The sequence below is a fragment of the Mustela nigripes genome, chromosome 13 (genome assembly GCF_022355385.1).
Source record: "Mustela nigripes isolate SB6536 chromosome 13, MUSNIG.SB6536, whole genome shotgun sequence".
Lineage (NCBI taxonomy): Eukaryota > Metazoa > Chordata > Mammalia > Carnivora > Mustelidae > Mustela > Mustela nigripes.
The window spans coordinates 98,101,839-98,122,905 of NC_081569.1; the positions used below are offsets into that span (position 1 = coordinate 98,101,839).

The 21,067-nt window shown below is 39.8% G+C and overlaps 1 long non-coding RNA gene and 1 pseudogene across 2 annotated transcripts in view; both read right to left on the reverse strand.

Moving 5' to 3' along the window:
- Nucleotides 1–21,067, reverse strand: part of LOC131998824 (uncharacterized) — a 90,565-nt gene that overhangs the window by 20,800 nt on the left and 48,698 nt on the right. Inside the window, exons 3-5 of one of the 2 annotated variants that reach the window (XR_009398882.1) lie at nucleotides 17,961–18,055; nucleotides 14,423–14,527; nucleotides 1,369–1,548 (exon numbers count right to left, since the gene is read on the reverse strand). This is a non-coding gene — a long non-coding RNA (uncharacterized LOC131998824). The remainder of the gene's footprint in view (nucleotides 1–1,368; nucleotides 1,549–14,422; nucleotides 14,528–17,960; nucleotides 18,056–21,067) is intronic. The other variant, XR_009398883.1, reaches the window with a different exon arrangement.
- LOC132029187 (cleavage and polyadenylation specificity factor subunit 7-like) lies at nucleotides 7,385–8,460 on the reverse strand (annotated as a pseudogene).

Genomic DNA, 21,067 nt, shown 5'->3' on the forward strand with positions numbered 1-21,067 from the left:
AGTATGCCCCATATTCATTGTTCACTCTAAGATGCTTCAACCATAAGTAATGCTCATATGGGAAAAATTAGGGGGTAGGACGGAGAGAAAAAATGAGTTTCTGGCATTCTGGTATATTTTCAAAATTACTTGGAAGTAATACTGAGAAATATTCCCTAAGTAGTTGCCGGCTTTCAGCCTGCATTTTGTAGCGAACTCTAATTTCATGTTCAAAGACACCTCCCTACAGGAGGAAAACACACAAATCCTAAGTATAGATCTCGATGACACTAGCTGCCAAATGGCCCTATCCTGTAATGCAGAAAACAATGGAAGTCACACTGTGGGGCTGGCTGCAAAGGCAAAAAATGTCCTGTCTTACCATTGTCACCATTGTTACAATCATTGAGACTCAGTTTAGGAAAACTGCTTTCTCTTGGCCTTAAGTATGTCTTTGGTCACTGACACATGGTAGATGTTTGATAACCACTTTTTGAATGAATGAAGAGGAGGTCTATGTTTCTGACTGAAATGTGGAAAGAGGGACGCCTGGGTGGCGTAGTGGGTTAAAGCCTCTGCCTTTGGCTTGGGTGGTGGTCCTGGGGTCCTAGGATCAAGCCCCGCGTCGGGCTCTCTGCTTAGCGGGGAGCCTGCTTACTCCTCTCTCTCTCTCTGCTGGCTTGTGATCTTTTTCTGTCAGATAAATAAATAAAAATCTTAAAAAAAAAAAAAAAACGTGGAAAGAGCTGGAGGATCTTGAAGCATTTAAGAGCTGTTCCACGAGGCAGCATTGCCACATGCATGCTAAAGAGACTCTTTCAGAGTTCATCCTCCCCCAAGTTGTTTCCTGCATGAGTCATTCGAAAGTTCTCCTAGACACAGTGGGGCTCCCAAATGCCCGTGATGTAAAGCCTCTGCAATGTGTGAACGTGTAGGAAGTGTTTTTAAGATTTTCTTTCCCAATCATCTTGCTTTTCGGCAGATGACACAATTGAGGTACAATATGTAGGTGGACATTTTCTAAATTATAAAATAAAGGAGTCTAGTGGGTGACTGCAGAGGCAACGACATTAACAAAGTAGAGAAGATAAAGTCTGAAAGTCAGAAAAAATAATTCTTTCACAATTAATAAAGAACCATGAAACATGATACTAACAGAAAGGATAAGGCAACCATAAACATACACCCAGCACGCTGCAAGAAGTGCTAGAAAAGCAAAGATCATCTTATTTTTGAACCCAAACTTTTATTTTGGTTGCTCTTCCACTAACCCAACTCCCATTTTCAGATTTCTCACACACACACACACACACACACACACACAGCTATATACAAAAGTATAACGTGAGCATATGTGATTTTATAAAATAAAATTAGACCACGAAGTACCTTCTAAATATAAAATGAAAATTGGACAAGGTCCTCTTTGCAGAGCATTCCATATGGTGACGTTGGGTAGTTCAATCCCAAGTCACGGATCCAGGGTGCACGCCACTGTGAAATTAGCAGCAGTGGTGTTTCAATCTTCAGCCTTGAAGACAACATCAACATGACCAGCTCATTCCGTCCCTGTAAAAAGACCAAGAGGAGAAGTCAGGCTGACACCAGCAGATGGTATGAGCATGGAGTTAGTATACAGAAGTGAGACCAGTGGATTAGTGTATGGTATTCTGCAGGGGGGGCAGGGTGTGCGGCCAACATAGACCAGGCAGGTAAGAGAACTGAGTGAAAATGACTGATGGGGAAGTGAAGGTGGCAGTTTTACTCAGTTCTAGCTTATTTTTGCCACATGAGATTGTGGGCTTTTTCAAGAAAAGCCATAAATGGACAATCTTGCACAAAATCTTAAAAAAATGTTTCTAGTTAGTTTGAATATTAAAAGAAAACAGGTCCAGACAGATCTATATGTGACCTCTGCCTTGAGTTTCCATTGCCTGAGGTCTCGAGTAACTGAGTCACTAGTTAAGGTTCTCTATCCTCTGAATGGTGTTAAGACTCACTGTTCTAGGGGCACCTGGGTGGCTCAGTGGGTTAAGCCACTGCCTTCGGCTCAGGTCATGATCTCAGGGTCCTGGGATCGAGTCCCGCATTGGGCTCTCTGCTCAGCAGGGAGCCTGCTTCCTCCTCTCTCTCTCTGCCTGCCTCTCTGCCTACTTGTGATCTCTGTCTGTCAAATAAATAAATAAAATCTTTAAAAAAAAAAAAAAAAGACTCACTGTTCTAAATGGTGTTTAGACTCAGCCAAAACTTACCTTAGTGACACTCACTTTTCTATATTTCTGTGACCCCTCCCACACACTTTTGGATGAACACATTCTCTAGGCATCATAGTATATTTGTTTTTCATAGCTCAGTCTTGCTGACCTGACAGCTGCTTGGTCTCTAAGCAAATTTGCACTGTCAGCTCTGATCACTATATATTGATTGTGTGGTTTAGCACTCAAGTCAATCTTTTACTTCCTGTATTTGCAACTTACAAGGGGACAGAGCATTGTATCTTGAAGAACTGACAACACTGCTCTATAAAACACATGTCATTTTGTCAAAGTCATACTTTCTTTTTAGTCCTGCCCATCTGACCTGGGACAAACTATTTTTTTCTACGGCTTGATAGAAACAATGATTTCCCTGGTGGCTTGATTAAAATAGAAACTGTCAAATGGACCATCTGTGTGATATCTGTATTAGAGTTCTGTAAAGAGAGAGTAATATTTGAGAACTGTTTAGGATGAAACAAACTGCAGAAATGATTATTAATTTTTTTTTGTCTAATCACAGCTGGCAGATTAGATATGTTATTTTTAAAATCAGCAGCATGGTCATAGGAGCATTTTCTTCTCAATTTGCCACACCAGTAGGCATATGGTGCTGATGCCTGCATAATAAAATCGAGGCAGTGAGGCCTTAAAAAACAACCCATATTATTATGTTTTCCTTTGGGTGCTAACTTGAGATTGAGCAGCTGTTCAACAAGTGTGGGAGGTGTTTCAAAGACAGAGTTTGGGTCTGGGCCTGAAACTCCACAGAATATGGAAGGTTCTGTCCTATAAGGTGCACCAATCTGGACGTCGGCTCCCAGACGGTACATTCACTGCAATTTAGTCTGTGCTTCACAGTCTCCAGACCTCTAGAGAGGAGTTAAAACGTGTTTTATTTTGCCAGTCTGGTCTGAAAGAAGCACTGGGATATTCGGTATTCACCTGGCTGTGAAGTTTTGGTTTTACTTAAATAATCATCCCATGAAGACAGAATTTTCATGACAGTTCATTAAAAAGAGAGGAAGCTGCTCGTGCAATCGACATACAGTTCTTATGTCGCTGTGTCTCATTTGCTTATGAACAACTCATCCAAATCATGACAATGAAAGAATTTTTTGTTATGGAAAACTTCAAATAAGCACTAAAGTTGAGGGAATGGGGATGTGTGGGTGGCTCAGTTGGTTAAGCATCTCCCTTTGGCTCAAGTCATGATCCCACGGTTCTGAGATCAAGCCCTACCTTGGGCTCCCTGCTCAGTGGGGAGTCTGCTTATCCCTCTCCCTCTGCCCCTCCCCCAACTCATGCTTGCTCTCTCTCAAATAAATAAAATAAAATCTTTAAAATAATTAATTTTTAAAAGTTGAGGTAATAATATAATGAACCCCCATGTACTCTGAAACCAATTAGTCTCCCCAATTAGCAACATTTGCCAATTTGTTTCATTTATACCCCTACCTGCCATTTCTATCCTCAGTGGATTAAAAATCTCAAACATTATCTAAAATATTTCAGAGTGTATCTTTAAATAATAAAGACTCTTTTTCTAAAACACATAGTAGTATTATCACATCTATAATTAAACAATAATCCCAAATGTTATCAAAGATCTAGTCAATGTTCTAATTTTCCTGATTATCTCATAAATATTTTATAATTGGCTTGTTCAAATCAGGATCCAAACAAGGGCTACATATTGTACTTGTTGTTGTGTCTCCTAAGTATCTTTCTCTCTTTTAAAACGTGTTATTTTTGGAATGTAAAATAAAGATATAGAAAACTACATGAAATGAATTTTTATAAATGTGAACACCCTTGTAACTACAACCCAGGTAAAAATGTAAAACTTTGCCTTCCACTGCAGGAGCTCCTTTCCATGAGATTCATCCCAATGATGAACACTGTCTTCCCCCATTACTTTTATAATAATTGCTGCTTTGCAAATAGTTTCACCCCCCCCACCCCAGTTGTGATAAAATGTTTCTAGACATTGTAATTTAGATTTGCCCATTAAAAAAAAAGAAGTCTTTTAAGTTTTAACCTAATCATCTCTGTCTTTTTCTTACTTTCTGTTTGGGTCCTTTGACTGGTAGAATCTCCCATAGACTGAAATTTGCTGATTATAAACTCATGGTATAATTCAACATGTTCCTCTGTCCTCTCTGTTTCCTGCTAATTGGCAGCTGGATCCAGGGACTGGATCAGTCTCACGTTTGATCCTTTAGGCAAGAGCATAGGAGGTGTTGGGCAGTTCTGTAAGAGGCACATCTGATTGTCTCCCTCAGAGTGATATTAACAGCCGCTGAGGATTACTATTATATCTAGTAGTTCATTTGTTTACAAAATGGACATATTCTAATTTTAATAATTTCTATTTCATTTGTTAAATACTATTAATAAAGAGATACTTCCCCTAATCTCTTATTTGGCTACCCAGTGGTATAGTTCATATAGGAGAGCAAGATAGATCCTTGATTCTTTACTTTTATTTATTTATTTTAAAGATTTATTTATTTATTTGAGAGAGAGACAGAGAGAGTGAGTGGAACAGAGTGAGAGAATCTCAAGCAGACTCCCCTCTGAACATGGAGCCTGTTGGGGGCATAATCTCAGGACTCATGAGATCATGACCTGAGCTGAAATGACAAGTCAGATGCTCGACAGACTGAGCCACCCAGGTGCCCCTCTTTGTTTTTACTTAAATAATTTTTCAAGATAATGGAATGACTCCAATTACATTCTGGATGTGATCAATTCTTCATATATATGTATATATTTATATAAATACATATATATGTATACACATATTATATAAGCACACACACATATATACATATCATTATGACCTCATAGATTTAAACATATTTAATTAGTTTCAATCTATCAAAATTACTATTATCGGGGCGCCTGGGTGGCTCAGTGGGTTAAGCCGCTGCCTTCGGTTCAGGTCATGATCTCAGGGTCCTGGGATCGAGTCCCGCATCGGGCTCTCTGCTCGGCGGGGAGCCTGCTTCCCTCTCTCTCTCTGCCTGCCTCTCCATCTACTTGTGATTTCTCTCTGTCAAATAAATACATAAAATCTTAAAAAAAAAATTACTATTATCATGATTGAAGCTCCACTTGCCCATCTTTGACCAGCGAAAACTTTATGTTGTCTTCTGAATTTTTCTGAGGTGGCCCTAGCAGTCTAATAATTTCTTTGATATTGGGTAAACAAGATATTCCAGGCTTATCTTGTCATTTTCTGTCACAGACTTGGATCAGCCATTTTTGTCTAGAGACTCCAGTTTCTTCTAGTGAAAAATATTATTTCAAGATCACAATTTAGGCACTAGAGATGCTTATTGTTACTAGGTTGGTCATTATTTCTATTTTCTGTCTCTGTCTCTATTTACATGTGTATAGAACTTCAACATCCTACATAAAAATATTCTAAAGTTGCAGGGACACCTGGGTAGCTCAGTTGGTTAATCATTTGTCTTCGGATTAGGTCATGATATCAGGATTCTGGGATCAGGTCCTGTATTGGGCTCAGTGAGGAGTCTGCTTCTCCCTCACCCTCTGCTCCTCCCCTGGCTTATGATCTCTCACTCTCTCTCTCTCAAATTACTAAATAAAATCTTAAAAAATAAAAATAAGTTGCAAATATAATGACACTCCACTCCACATGACATTCTCAGTGACATTCCACCCATTATCATTTACAAAAATTTAACATTGACTTGACAATATCACCTAACATACAGTCCATATTTAAGTTTCCACTTACCCCCCAGTGGCATTTATATTATATTTTAAAAATCCAAGATGAAATCCAGATTTATGCATGCTGTATGACTGTTGGGTCTCTTTAGTCCTCTTTAATGTAGAACAGCTTCCCTCCACCTTTTTTTTTCCTTTCCTGACAATGACATTTTGAAGTCTGAGCTGTTGTCTTGTAGAATGTACCATCATTCTGTGTTGGCCCTGTGATTAGATTCTAGTTAAACATTTTGGCAAGAATGCTACACAGATGATACTGTATAGTTTCTTTTGTAGCTTCTGAGAAAGAGGTGTAGAATGTCAGTTGTTCTGTTATGACGGAGAAATTTCGATAACTTGGTTAAAGTATGTTTTGAGATATCTTCATTGTAAATATCTTCCCCCCTTTTTAATTAAAAGTCTGTGGGGTGATAATTTGAATAACATAACTATCATCTTCTCCAACAAACTTCCACTGAATGGTTTTAGCATCCTCTGTTTATCCTTGCTTGAATCAATTTTTAAAAAGAGTTGCAAAATGGTGATTTCTCATTAAACCATTTCTTCTATACTTACTATCTTCTGCTGTATATATTATTTTTTAATAAAGGAAATCTTTTCCTCTTTTCTCTTTTTCTATCCCTCTCTCTCTCTCTCTCAGTTCCACTATGGGAATTATGGATATTTAAGTTTATATTATTCAGTGTGGCCAATGGCAGCACCTTTGAGCTAGCTCCTTCAAAATGTTTGGTCCACTCTAACTTTCTTGTCACAATCAGAAGAACACTTTGTAATATATATAGAAATGCATAATGTAATACATCATCTATCAATATTGGGCACAATGACCAATATTCTATTGAAATGAACCAAACTTGGCAACACTCCTGAACGATGTTCATTCTTAGTGGGAGTCAAGCCAGTGAAGAGCATTTTCATCTTCTCAAACTCAAACTCTGTACCCATTAAACACTAAATACTCATTCTCTTCTCCTCCACTCCCTGTTAACTACCACTCCACTTCTGTTTCTACGAATTTGACTACTTTAGATACTTCAATAAATGGAATCATATAGTATTTATGTTTTTTAGTTTCTAGCAGTTAACAATCCTATTTTATTATTTAAAAATATTTTGTTGCAAAAGGGAAAAGATGCAAGGCAGTAAAAAAAGATTGACAGCGACATCAAATTTATTAGTTTTCAAGCTATCAGAAAGACAAACAAATCACTGACAACATGGGAAATGAGGCCTTTTTTTTCCCTGTTTGCTGTCAGAAATTAAAACTAAAAATTGTGTCATTGAGTAAAAACAAAACAAGAAATGGGGAGAAAAAATTTCCCCACTTTCTCATATTCTATATTTTTTTCCTTAAACTATCAACTTACTTACTTGGTTGTCTCTGTAATTTAAAGAGGCATGAAATGCTTATAGTGGATTCCAGGGGGAAAAGGAGGGACTCCAAGTCTTGCAGAGGGAGGTGGTGGGGATGGAATTGGGAGTGGTGGCAGATGCAACAGGTGAAGGGCTGAAGAAGGGCAACTGAAGCGGGCAGCACACATGGGGCATATCTCCCAGGTAGATGAGGGTACAGGGTTCTGAACCTGTGGTCCACTCCTAGAATCTCAGGAGTGGTTCCATGGAGATATCCCCCGTCTGGGGACTCAGACACACATTTCTGACACTATCCCTCAAACTGTGACAGGCTCTACCAAGTGGCTGGTCTCATGTCCACTTTTTCTCTGTTAAGAACTTTCCCTGGGAGAAGTCAGTGATTTGTGAACAGAGTTTTCCGAAGCTTTTACCACCACAGCATACCCTTCGGATTGGCCATTTGCTCCATTCTCTGCTAAATTCAACTTTACCACATCATAGATTCCTAGCAAGTGAATGACTTGGATGTGTTACTGGTCTGTGGTCCACCAGGAGAAGTTGCGCACATAGGTCGCTATAGGTATGCAGAATTGTGGGGGTCTTGTTGCTGGGCTTGGAGATGGCTCCTGGCAAACAGGAGGAGGTGACTCTGTGTTACTGCTCCTGTCATCTGAGGGCTGTGAGTTGGCCATCAGCACATCATCATTTGGTCAAATCTGATCCATATTGCTGAATTCCAGGTTCTGACTGAACCCTATGTCAGTTATATATCAATCGAGTTCCCTCCTTCTGAAAAGGCTCCAGAAGGACAGAGATTGGCTTATTTCACTTAGCATAATGTTCTCAAGATTCACGCACATGGTAGCATGAAATAGGATCTCTTTCCTTTTTTAAGGCTGAACAATACCCCATTGTATATTTATACATGTGTTTACCCATTCGTTAGTCAATGGACATGTGGATTGCTTTCACCTCTTGGCTCTTATGAATGGCACTGCTATGAACGTAGTTGTGCAGGTATTTCTTCAAGACTCTGATTTCAGTTCTTTGGCTACATACCCAGAAGTGGGATTACTAGAGCTGTCCTTCTTAAGGCTGAATAATATTCCATTGTACGTGTACACCACATTTTGTTCATCCATTAATCTCTCCATGGACATTTGGGCTATTTCCACATTTTGGCTATTGTGAATAATGGTACCATGAAAGTGGGTATACAGATCTGTTTCTGGGTTCCTTCTTTTTTTTTTTTTTTTTAATTTTATTTATTTGACAGAGAGAGATCACAAGTAGGCAGAGAGTCAGGCGAGGTGGCGGGGGGAAGCAGGCTCCAGGCTGAGCAGAGAGCCCGATGCAGGGCTCGATCCCAGGACCCTGAGATCATGACCAGAGCTGAAAGCAGAGGCCCAACCCACTGAGCCACCCAGGTGCCCCTCTGGGTTCCTTCTTGATGAATGCCTGTGGCTCCCCCTATTCATTTGTTCATTATTCATTTATTCATTCATTATGCCTACCATGTGCCAGGAACAGTTTTAGGCATCAGAATACTCAGTGATCAAATCAGACAAAAGCACCTGCCCTACTAGAGCTTAAATTTCAAGGAGGGAAGGCATTCCATAAAAAAGAAATATAATAAATAATGTATTAAATGAGATTATGATACATGCCTTGGGGAAAAATAGGGCAGAGTTAGAGTGATAAGATGAGATGGATGGGTTGCAATTTTAAATGGGATGCTCCAGATAGTCCTCACTGAGAAGTGACATTTGGGCAGGAACTTGACAGAACTTAAGGAGGAAAGCCAAGAAAAGAAGTTCTTTTCAGCCATCAGGGAGAAATGATAAGAGCATCAATTTAAGTGATTTCTTAACCAAAATTAGAATGTGTAAAGAAATGAGTTTTTAGGATTATGTCAGTGGTAATCTTTTCTCTGGTGGACATCATTTAGTGCAATTAATTATATATAGAATACAGCTTGTGGCAGAGAAATTTCTCTGTATTCACTGGACTCTTTCACTTCCCTCCTGGGCTCACAGGAAGACTACTTTTCCCAAACCCATGTCTAGGTGGGACCATGTGACTAGTGCTGGATAAAAGAATGTAGATAGAAATCATGTAGGCCATCAGGTTTCCACCTCCCAAGTGGTCTTCCACCCTCACTCATCATTCTCTGTCTCTCTCTCCCTCTGCACATTCTGCTGGATGGAGGCAGAAGATCTAGTGGAGGACTCCAAGGCTCAGGGAAAAGTGGAGCCACAATATGAAAGAAGGTGGGACCCCTGAGTCCCTGCCAACTTGATGGCATTATGAAATGAGCAAGAATTAAACCTTTGGTATGGGTGTAAGCCATTGAGATTTGGGGTGGTCTGCTAGAGCAATTAGCCAATTTTAACACATATCCTATCCAGCTGCAGCCAGCTAGAAGCTATTCCTTTGCCAGTTATGTGTAAAGCAAACATCCCTATGTTGAGTCCCAGGTAGACAGCTCCTTAGACAGATGGTGTTGCTGCTTTTCTTACACAACTCTCTGCTGCTCCCACCTGAGGTTTGCTGGGGGTGAGAGAACAAGGTCTTCCATACCTTGAATAAGACTCTAGATTCATAGGCTTAGGATGCTATGAATGCTTTGCCCCTCTGTTGTGCAGGACTTCCCATGCACGGCACCATGAAAGGTGCTTCCGCCAATGGCAGGGCCTTCTGGGTAAACTATATTCAAAATAGTCTTAAATACATAGACTCCTAGCTTCCTGACTTTATTAGTGTACCTCAGAAGTAAAGCGTTGCCTGATATCTTTCCAGGCACTTCCTGTTCTTTTTCATCTCACTCAGATGGAACAATCACTGTCCCCTCTTTCTAGTTTATTCTAAAATGTCTGAGCTATGTCTTTCAGGCAATCTTTGAGCATTTTGTTTGTTTGTTTGGTCCCTGGGAAAGTAAAAACACTTCTCTCCATGGGTCTTAGCTTTAAACCACTGGCATACATTCTTTTGACTAAAGAAGTTATTTTAATGAATATATATATATATATATATATATATATTTATTTGACAGAGAGAGAGAGGTCACAAGTAGGCAGAGAGGCAGGCAGAGAGAGAGGGGGAAGCAAGCTCCCTGCTGAGCAGAGAGCCCAATGCGGGACTCAATCCCAGGACCCTGGGATCACGACCTGAGCTGAAGGCAGAGAAAGCTTTAATCCACTGAGCCACCCAGGTGCCTCTATTTTAATGAATTTTATATCTATTCTTGGTTTGGTGGTTTTGGGGAAAGGGTTGATTATCCAAGGATCTAAAATGTCTGTTGGTTTTCCTGAGTTCCCTCTAGTTCACTAATGTCTTGTTGCAGCCCACTGGAGCACCCCTGACCTGCCTGATTTCAGTAGTCATATGAACAATTCCATGCATATGGACAACATCCTACCTCAAGTGTATGCATGGTGTCTCTCTACTTTTCTTAATGCTTTCTCAGAAGCTGTGGAAGTTTGTTCAATTGATATGTGGGTTTAGGGGAACCTAACGCAAGACAGTTGGAAATGGAAGCGTTAGAAAAAGCAAAGCCTCAGGATAGGACACTGAAACTCGTGAGAAGAAAGCAAGGACCCCAGTGCTAGTGGTGTGTGGCAATGGAGAGAACCTCTGGTGAGCTCATCCTCATAACTGCTAAGAATCTCACTAGCGAAGAGCTAGCATGAGGTTTAGGTAGAAGGGGGAAGCACTGACTTCCACAGTAGCTCTAGTAGTTATGAGGGTAAGTATGAAGATTGTGAGTTGGCCAACTTTTATTATCTGCTTTAAAAACCTGGAAGAAAGAGAATGGTCTATCAATTCAGGGCATGCTGTGAAGCCCAGAAAGTGTTCTTGGTAGCATTATCGAGCTGCTTCTCTTCAACTGGTGGGTGACAGATGTGCTAGTAAGGAGACTGCTTGTCATTGACAGGTTTCCTTTTGGTAAGATCAGAGGTCTCATAGGGAAGGAGTAGATGCTGAGACATATTTGATGGATGTGCCTGAGAATTCTGAAGCCCTAGATTCTTCAGAGTGGGAAGAAACATTCCCCTGCATCTTGCTAGAGAAGAGCAGCCCCCCCCCCCAACCTTTGCCAACAGATGGACATGAAGCCTTCACCTGAGGTGGAAGTAAGATGACACCCATCCTTTCCAGGTCTACCCACACCTTCCACCATTGCCATCAGATGAATAATTAGGGTCAGCTCTTGGCATAGCCCAAGCAGTGCCTGCTGCAGAAGCAGAGAGCACACTCCTGGAAGAACTGCAGGATCTTACCAATATGTCCTGGTAGGAACCTAGAGATGGTGTATGGGAGTAGACCTTGAGGGTGCTCAGTCGAGGGAGTGGGACATAAAGTTCTGTACAGAAGCAATTACTGACCTGGAAGCACCTTCCCATGATGCAGGATTAAACTTCCTGGTAAGGACCCTTAAGAGGTTGCTAGCTGGATTCTTTGATGGTTGGACATGACAATAGCTTACAATAAACATGGAAGAGATGTTGCAACTGCCTAACTGCCTAGACAAAGTATGGAGAGAAGAGTCAGAAAGGCCATGTTCAAACTGGTTTACTAAAGGACACCAGAGAACCTACCAGTGACTGTGTTGCCCAGCTTGAGGGACCCTTTGCTAATACAAGAAGGAACACACTAATGAGAGTGGCAGTGACCATATTAAGTCAAAGGTGGCCATGCTCCACAGGCTTCAGACCATGGCCCTCTACCTCTCAGACCTCAGGACGGGGCATGGGAGCTGCTCGGTGGACAGTCCCTGTAAATGGCCAATGTCTTACCTCAGGCATGCATCAGGGGATCAATCTACGTTTTGCTTTAGCACTTCCTCCTAAGTCTTTTTGGTCCAAATAGATGCGATCCAGAAGTGTGGGGGGAAATTAATGCATTAGAAGACAAACTTCACTGAATGAAGAAGTTAGGGAGTCAATCCCCAGCCTCCTTGTCCTTCAGTGGGATAATTCTGAGAAACATTCTCCACAGTTCCTCTAACGGTCTGTTGTGGGACTGAGACCCCGATGTTCACAGCAGTAAGAAGTCTCCTGTTCTGGCCTCTTTTTCACTCAGGAAGTCACCAAGCATTATTACTTCTTCTGTTCTGTCTCTCTGTCTCAGCAGCTTCGCTCCTGCTCCCTCCCAATTCAACTACCACACCCCAGTTCTTGTTTCACACTTTGCTTTTACAGAAGCTCAAACTAAGGCTCTTCTGTGCTAGAATTTCAAGTTCCTAAAATTAATGTCTGGGAATCACAGGACGCTGGGCACCAATTAGCCTATTAAAATATCCTCATTTGGAAAACATATCCTAGCTTAGCATTAGCTGGTTCTTGGTAATATTGGCATTCTCAAAATGGTAGTACATTTCACTCTCTCTACCTCAAGTCCATTTAGGGGGGAGGCGATATTTTTCCCAACATTCCCCAAGCCCCACAGAGAATTCTTGATTGCAAAGCTGAGACAATATAGGGAAAGCCACAGGGACTTAAACTCCTGTAAATTTGCTGGTCTGAGGCAAGGGTTAAAATTTCCATAGGCTTAGGGACAAATACCTCCTTCTGAGAAACAGAACAAATGATAGATAATAGCCACCAGGGAGTAATGGTTGTCTGGGCAAAATAAGAAGTAACAATTCCAAGCCGGCTTACACAAGTATTTCTATTTTCCAGGAGCCCTACAGAACATCAACCACAAAGAAAGGCATCCTGTGACTGTCTTGTGTCCACTAAAAAGTAACAGCTACAAGATAATAACCGTGGGACTGTAGGACATTTCCCTACTCACAGCCCCTCACCCTTTGGAAAAGTGCCTTTATAAGCCTTGCAAGCTACCCCTTTAGGGAGTGACATTCCTCTTTCTCATTGGCCTTCTCGTATATAAGCTATCTCTAAAACCCCCACCTGCTTTTTTTGTATCATGGTCAGTGTTCATTTCTATGACATTGAGGCTCAAGAACCTGGTCTTGGGGGTCCATAACAAAGCCAGATAAAACTCACAATATGAGTGAGCTAATAGCTGGAACCACTGTATCTCATACAGAGCAGCTGTTACTTATTTATTTATTTTCCCCTGAGGATAGACTGGCTGCATCCTTTTATTTTTTTATTTTTATTTTTTAATTTATTTTCAGTGTAACAGTATTCATTGTTTTTGCACCACACCCAGTGCTCTATGCAATCCGTGTCCTCTCCAATACCCACCACCTGGTTCTCCCAACCTCCCACCCCCTGCCCCTTCAAAACCCTCAGATTGTTTTTCAGGGTCCCTAGTCTCTCATGATTCACCTCCCCTTCCAATTTCCCTCAACTCCCTTCTCCTTTCCATCTCCCCATGTCTTCCATGCTATTTGTTATGCTCCACAAATAAGTGAAATCATATGATAATTGACTCTCTCTGCTTGACTTATTTCACTCAGCATAATCTCTTCCAGTCCTGTCCATGTTGCTACAAAAGTTGGGTATTCATCCTTTCTAATGGAGGCATAATACTCCATAGTGTATATGGACCATCTTCCTTATCCATTCGTCCGATGAAGGGCATCTTGGTTCTTTCCACAGTTTGGCGACCGTGGCCATTGCTGCAATAAACATTGGGGTACAGATGGCCCTTCTTTTCACTACATCTGTATCTTTGGGGTAAATACCCAGTAGTGCAATTGCAGGGTCATAGGGAAGCTCTATTTTTAATTTCTTGAGGAATCTCCACACTGTTCTCCAAAGTGGCTGCACCAACTTGCATTCCCACCAACAGTGTAAGAGGGTTCCCCTTTCTCCACATCCCCTTCAACACATGTTGTTTCCTGTCTTGCTAATTTTGACCATTCTAAGTGGTGTAAGGTAGTATCTCAATGTGGTTTTATTTTGAATCTCCCTAATGGCTAGTGATGATGAACATTTTTTCATGTGTCTGATAGCCATTTGTATGTCTTCATTGGAGAAGTATCTGTTCATATCTTCTGCCCATTTTTTGATATGATTATCTGTTTTGTGTGTGTTGAGTTTGAGAAGTTCTTTATAGATCCTGGATATCAACCTTTTGTCTGTACTGTCATTTGCAAATACCTTCTCCCATTCCGTGGGTTGCCTCTTTGTTTTGTTGACAGTTTCCTTTGCTGTGCAGAAGCTTTTGATTTTGATGAAGTCCCAAAAGTTCATTTTCCAGAGCAGCTGTATTAAAAACAATAAGGGGATCTCATTAGGTGGAGTGCAATTGAAAGTAATTGCATTTTTTCAGGTAAGCACTTCAGTGTGTCCACTTCCTGAGCCGTAGTTCTCCATGCTAACTCCCGTCAAATATTTGCACTGCTGTTTGCTAAGACCCGCTTCACCTGAATTATTATCATCTGTTGGAGTTTATATCTGACTTACTTTTGATCTGTACAACAGCAGATGTCTCTGTTTCCACCTTTATCAGGAAAAGAATCTTTCCTGATTTGCATCTCAGATCTTGAAATATTCTCTCTGGTAGACCTAAGCCTTACAACTTCATTGAAAGCTTCCTGAATCTCATTTCATCCACAGTATCTTCTCTCTTAGGAATACAATATCTCACTGGTTCCAGCCTCTCCAAACTCAGAACTCTTTAGAGCCCTCCTTTCCCGATGCCTCAGGAGAGGCCCTCAGTGCCAGGTGGGCAGCGAGATTCAGACTGGTTATTTAGATGTTCCTTGTCCTTACTGTTGTGGTTTTCCACTAGAAATTCCTTGATGTCAAAAATAACATCTTGGTAATTCAGTTCCTAGCACAAGGTCATGCACAGAGAAACACTTAATATAATCTTTTTGTTGTTGTTTAAGCAGGGAGAGGGAGAGAGAATCTTAAGCAGGCTTCATGCCCAACCTGATGCAGGGCTCAATCTCAAAACCCTGAGATCATGACCTGAGGGGAAACCGAGAATCAGTCGCTTACACTGAGCCACCCAGGTGTCCCCTAATATAGTCTTTTATAAATGAAGACTGAGGGGCACTTGGGTGGCCCAGTAGGTGAGCATCTGGCTCTTGGTTTTGGCTCAGGTCATGATCTCATGGGTGCTGGGATAGAGCCCCAGGTCTGGCTCTGTGCTCAGCAGGGAATCTGATTGATGATGCTCTCCCTCTACCCCACCCCTCCCCTTCAGCTCTGTCTCTCTCTCTCTCAATAAATAAATAAGTAAATCTTAAAAAAAAAAAAAAAAAGACTGAGCCAGATTTAAATTTAGAAAACACAAAAGAAAAAATTTAAATGTGACATTTTAATATATTCTAACAAATAAACAATATTTTTGCTTTGGGTTAATATTAGAAGGCTGGTCAGCAGGTTCACACAGCTATACTTCTTAATACTTAGAAGCCCAGAGTAATTTAAAAACACACAAAAAATACTATGTTATATGAGTTGGAGAGAGCAGAGTAATGGAATCAATCATATTCCTATATAATGTGTAGTGTTCTCTATGGTATAAAGACAGTAAAATAGTAATACCCAACATCCACTACCAGTGCTGTTCTTTTGTGTTACATAGCTCTAAAGGGCATAAGAATTATGGTACTGTGTAGGAGTGAGGTCCATGGAGCAAATGTTTAAAGAATATTGAACATAGATGGAATGAGAGAGATTATGTAATTCAACTCCCTGATTGTACATCTGTGGACTCAGAGGTAAAGAGATTTGCTTAGGGCACAAGGTAGTTAGTGGAATAATGAGTCTTCTGATTGCTAGGACTGTGCCCTCCTACCATGCTGTGTGGATATAGGGTATAAACCTTTTGGTCCTTCTCAGCTATAGGCTTATCAGGAGGTCAGGAAAGGGGGAAATCTGAAAGTCAGACTAAAGTTTTATGAACAAAGATATTCATTATAATGTTTATAATAATAAAAATGTTTATAATAGCCAACAAATTAGAAGTTATCTGAATTCCAACAATAAAGAAATAGTTAAGTGAATAGTGAGAGAGTGGAGTAATAAGATAATGCACAATGGAATACTGTGTAGCCATTAGGAGTATTCTATAAAAAAAAAGTTTAATACCATGAGGGAAAAGAGGGATACTAAATTTATATGTAGTATTATCTCCCCTGGGTAGACAGAAATATAATGCATAGAAAAGTTGGAGACAAAAGCATACTGAAATAATAACTGGCTATCAACAGGTAACTTACTTGAGTGCTGAAACTAGGTGGTGATTTTTGTTTTTTTTTTTCAAGACTTTATTTATTTATTTATTTATTTGAGAGTGAGAGTGAGTGCAAATGGGCAAAGGGGCAGAGGGTAAGGGACAGGGACAGGGAGAGGGAGAGAATCTCAAGCAGATTCCACACTGAGCATGGAGCCCCACATGGGGCTTGACCTCATGACCCTGAGATTATGACCTGAGCTAAAACGAAGAATCTGATGCTTAACTGACTGAGTCACCCAGGTGTCCCTGATTTTTATTTAAAAAATAATAATAATAATATTCTAAGGGTGCTTGTCTGGCCTGACCAATAGAGCATGGGACCTTTGTTCTCAGTGTTGTGTGTTCAAGCCTCATTCTGGGCACAGAGCTTACTTAAAAATAAACAAACAAACAAATAAACAAACAATGTACTAAACTTTTCATAATGATTTTCTAACAGGAAACACTTTTAGGTAGAAACAATATGATGATCTAAAATGTATTAATCCAAACCTATAAATTTTTACATGAGAGTATTCAGTATCTCTGCATCAATCTTTGAGTAAGAGAGGGTGCTTATCAGGAAAAGCCAGACTTTTCATCATAGTAATGTGCTGCTGTGGATATTTCTGACATGCCAAATACAAAGGAAGTAATATCAGAAAATATCAACAGGCCCTACAGCTGATTTGTGACCCTGACAAGAAATCTAATAAAGAAAACTAGTAAACTTTCAGATTTTGTGGTTTTTACTCTGGGTCTGACACTTTCCCCCTATTTATTTATCTACTCATTTATTTTAAAGATTTTATTTACTTATTTGAGAAAGAAAGGGAGAGAGGTCATGAGCAGGAGTGGAGGCAGAGTAAGAGAGAGAAACAGACTCCAGAATCCACACTGAGCAGGGAGCTTGATGCGGGACTCAATCCCAAGATCCTGAGATTATGAGCCAAGCCAAAGGCAGATGCTTAACCAACTGAGACACCTGGACGCCCCTCTTACCCCATTATTTAAAAATTCATTCATAAACATCTTGATTTTATCTTGTGTGAGAGTATGAAAATCATTGTCTTTATGAGTTTAGGTCCTCTGAGAAGCAGATTCCAAGGTGGGGTTAGATGTGCAAGAGAGGTTAATAGCTGTGAAGGGTGAGGAGGGGAGGGAGGACGAGGCAGGAAGAGCCTTGAGATGGAAACAAAGGTCCAACTCCTGTGGAAGCAGAGAGAAAGGGGAGGTTGGGTAGTAAGAGTCTCAGACTGCAGTACAGTTCCAAGAGACGTGCAGCCAGGCCTATGGGGAGTCCTCCAACCAAAATACTAACTGAAGAAGTTTTGAGTTTCACGTGAATAGGTACACATTTGTACGGCATTGTGCTCAGTCATTGCCTGGGGGAATTGTGACCTTGGAGCCCAGTGAAGTGGTACATTCTCAGGGGTGGCCATTAGGGCCAGAGTCAATCATGCTCACCTCAGCTGGGCATCTGGCCAGCACATCTGTTCAGGGCTATCACAGTCATTAAGATGCACATAACAAGATGGATGGCTGAATGGTTCCTTAAGTCTCTGAAACACAGAATGGAGACCTTGACATTTTCTTGAAGTTCATCACTATCTAAAGATATGCTATGAGGCAACGCCTAAAGTAACGTGAAGTGAAGCACATCTGAATTTGTGGGCTGATAACGCATATCACTTTCCAGTTGCCTCACATATGCAGAAATAGTTATCTTGTGCATATTTAACTTCTCCAGATGAACTTTGGCTGGGGATACACAGCTCATCTGTTCTGCTCTACTTTGGTTTTGTTTTCGCTAATTCTCTATTTCAGGTAAATATAATGAAGATAATAATGTATTGCAAATGAGATACCAATTCAGAACATTTCACAGTATTTCCTTTGGAAGTATTGGCTCAACAGAGATTATAATTACTGGAAAGCAGAAATGTAAAGCTGTCATACAAATTGAAATGTTTCTACTGTTTCTCTGAGGCATGTAATCAATTCAGCTGAAGCAATCAACAAAACCAGTTGTTTATTGTTAGGTGGTCCAAACTGCCTACTGGCTAACTGGGTTTCTTCAGATTTAATTGACTAGATGTTGAACTGCTGTGATAACATATACCAGCATACCCAGATGGCTTTTAAAGCGGCAAGACTGCTGAAAAGTTACTATAGCTAATTTTAATGAGTAAAACTCCTTTCAATAATTCTGCACTTTGAAACAAAAACACTATTGGATTGTAAAATGGTCAAAACATCCAGTAAGCTTGGATAGTATATACGTTTATTAATTTTTAAAATTACCTTGCAATAACTGAGGAGGGAGTTAAATTTTTGTCTCTGAAATCTTCTTTTTCAGTATGCTTTTGTGTTATGGGGGTAGAATAAACCAGTATGGGCTGCTCATGGTATAAGTTCAATGACTACTACTTTTTTTTTTTTAACTCAAGTATGGTTGATACCTAATGTTACATTAGTTTCAGGTGTACAGCATTGTGATTCTACAATTCTATACTTTATACTGTGCTCACCACAAGTGTAGCTACTGTCTGTCCCCATATAATGCTATTACAATACCACTGACTACATTCCCTAGCATGTACTTTTCATCCCTGTGAATTACACACTCCGTAACTGAAAGCCTGTATCTCCAGCTCACCCATTGTGCCCATTGCCCAACTCCCTCCCCTCTGGACCACCAGTCTGTTCTCTTTATGGGTCTGTTTCTGCTTGTTTTGTTTGTTCATTTTTTTTTTTTTAGATTCAACATATAGGTCTAATCATATGGTATTTGTCCTTCTCTGTCTGACTTATTTTACTGAGCATACTACCCTCTAAGTCCATCCATATTGTTGGAAAAGGAAAGATCTCATTCTTTATTATGGCTGAGTAATATTCATATATATATATATATATATATATATATATATATATATTTCACATCTTTATCATTCATCTAAGATCAACACTTGGGTTGTCTCCATGTCTTGGCTATCGTAAATAATGCTATAATAAACACAGGGGGGCACATATCTTTTTGAATTAGTGTTTTTGTTTTCTTTGACAAATACCCAATAGTGGAATTACTGGATCATAGGGGATTTCTATTTTTAATTTTTTAAAGTAAACTCCATACTGTTTTCCACAGTGGCTGCACAAAATTACATTCCCACCAATTGTGCACAAATGTTCCTTTTTCTCCATATTCTCACCAATACTTGTAGTTTCTTGTATTTTTGATACCAGCCATTTTATCTGGTATAAAGTGATTATCTCATTGTGGTTTTGACTTGCATTACTTTGATATTAGTGATGTTGAGCATCTTTTCCAGTGCCTGTTGGCCTTCTGTATGTCTTCTTTGGGGAAATGTCTATTTGTATCCTCTGCCCATTTTTAATCTACTTATTTGGGTTTTTTTGGTGTTGAGTTGTATAAGTTCTTTATATATTTGGTCTCTTAGTGGCTATATCATTTGCAAATATCTTCTCCCATTCAGTAGGTTGCCTTTTTGTTTTGTTGATGGTTTCTTTTGCCATGCAAGCACTTTTTATTCTAGTCCCAACAGCTTACTTTTCTTTCGTTTCTTTTGCCTAAGGAGACATACCTAGTTAAGTTTTGTTCAGCTTGCTGTCAGAGATTACTGCCTATGTTTTATCTAGGAGTTTTATGGTTTCAGGTCTCACATTTACGTCTTTAATCCATTCTGAGTTTATTGTTGTATATGGTGTAAGACAGTGGTCCTTTAAAAAAATATTATTGTGGTAAGAACATTTAACATGAGATCTACTCTCTTACATTTTTAAGTGTACATTATTATCAATGACCATAGGCACAATGTTGCACAGACCTCTAGAGCTTATTTGTTTTGCTTAACTGCAACTTCATGCCTGTTGATTAGTAACACCCGGTCCCTAGCAACCACCATTCTACTCTTTGAGTCCATGAATTTGACTATTTTAGGTAACTAATATAAGTGGAACCATGCAGAATTTGTCTTCCATGATTGGCCTATTTCACTTAGCATGTGTTGCTGCATATTGAAGAATTTCCTTCTTTTTAAAGACTGAATGATATTCCATTGTATGTATATACCACATTTTCTTCATTCTTTCATTTACTGAATGCCATTTAGGTCGTTTCCACATTGTGTGACTAATGTGGCAATGAACATGGAAGTGCTGGTATCTCTTCAAGATTCTGATTTCAATTCTTTTGAATAAATATCCAGAAGTGATAAATCTCCGTACTTTTCCACAGTGGCTGACCATTTTGCAGTTTGACAAAACTGTCCTTTTCCCATTGTGTATTCTTGGTACTTTTGTGGAAGATCAGTTAGTTAATCATACACGCATCGATTTATTTACAGGCTCTCTATTCTGTCCCATTAATTTCTATATCTATCTTTATGCCAGTATCATATTGTTTTGGTTACAGTTGCTTTGTAATATATTTTGAAATCAAGAAGTATGATGCTTCTGGTTTTGTTCTTCTTCCTCAAGACTGATTTGCCCATTCATGGTCTTTTGTGGTTCCATATGAATTATAGAATTATTTTTTCTATTTATGTAAAAAA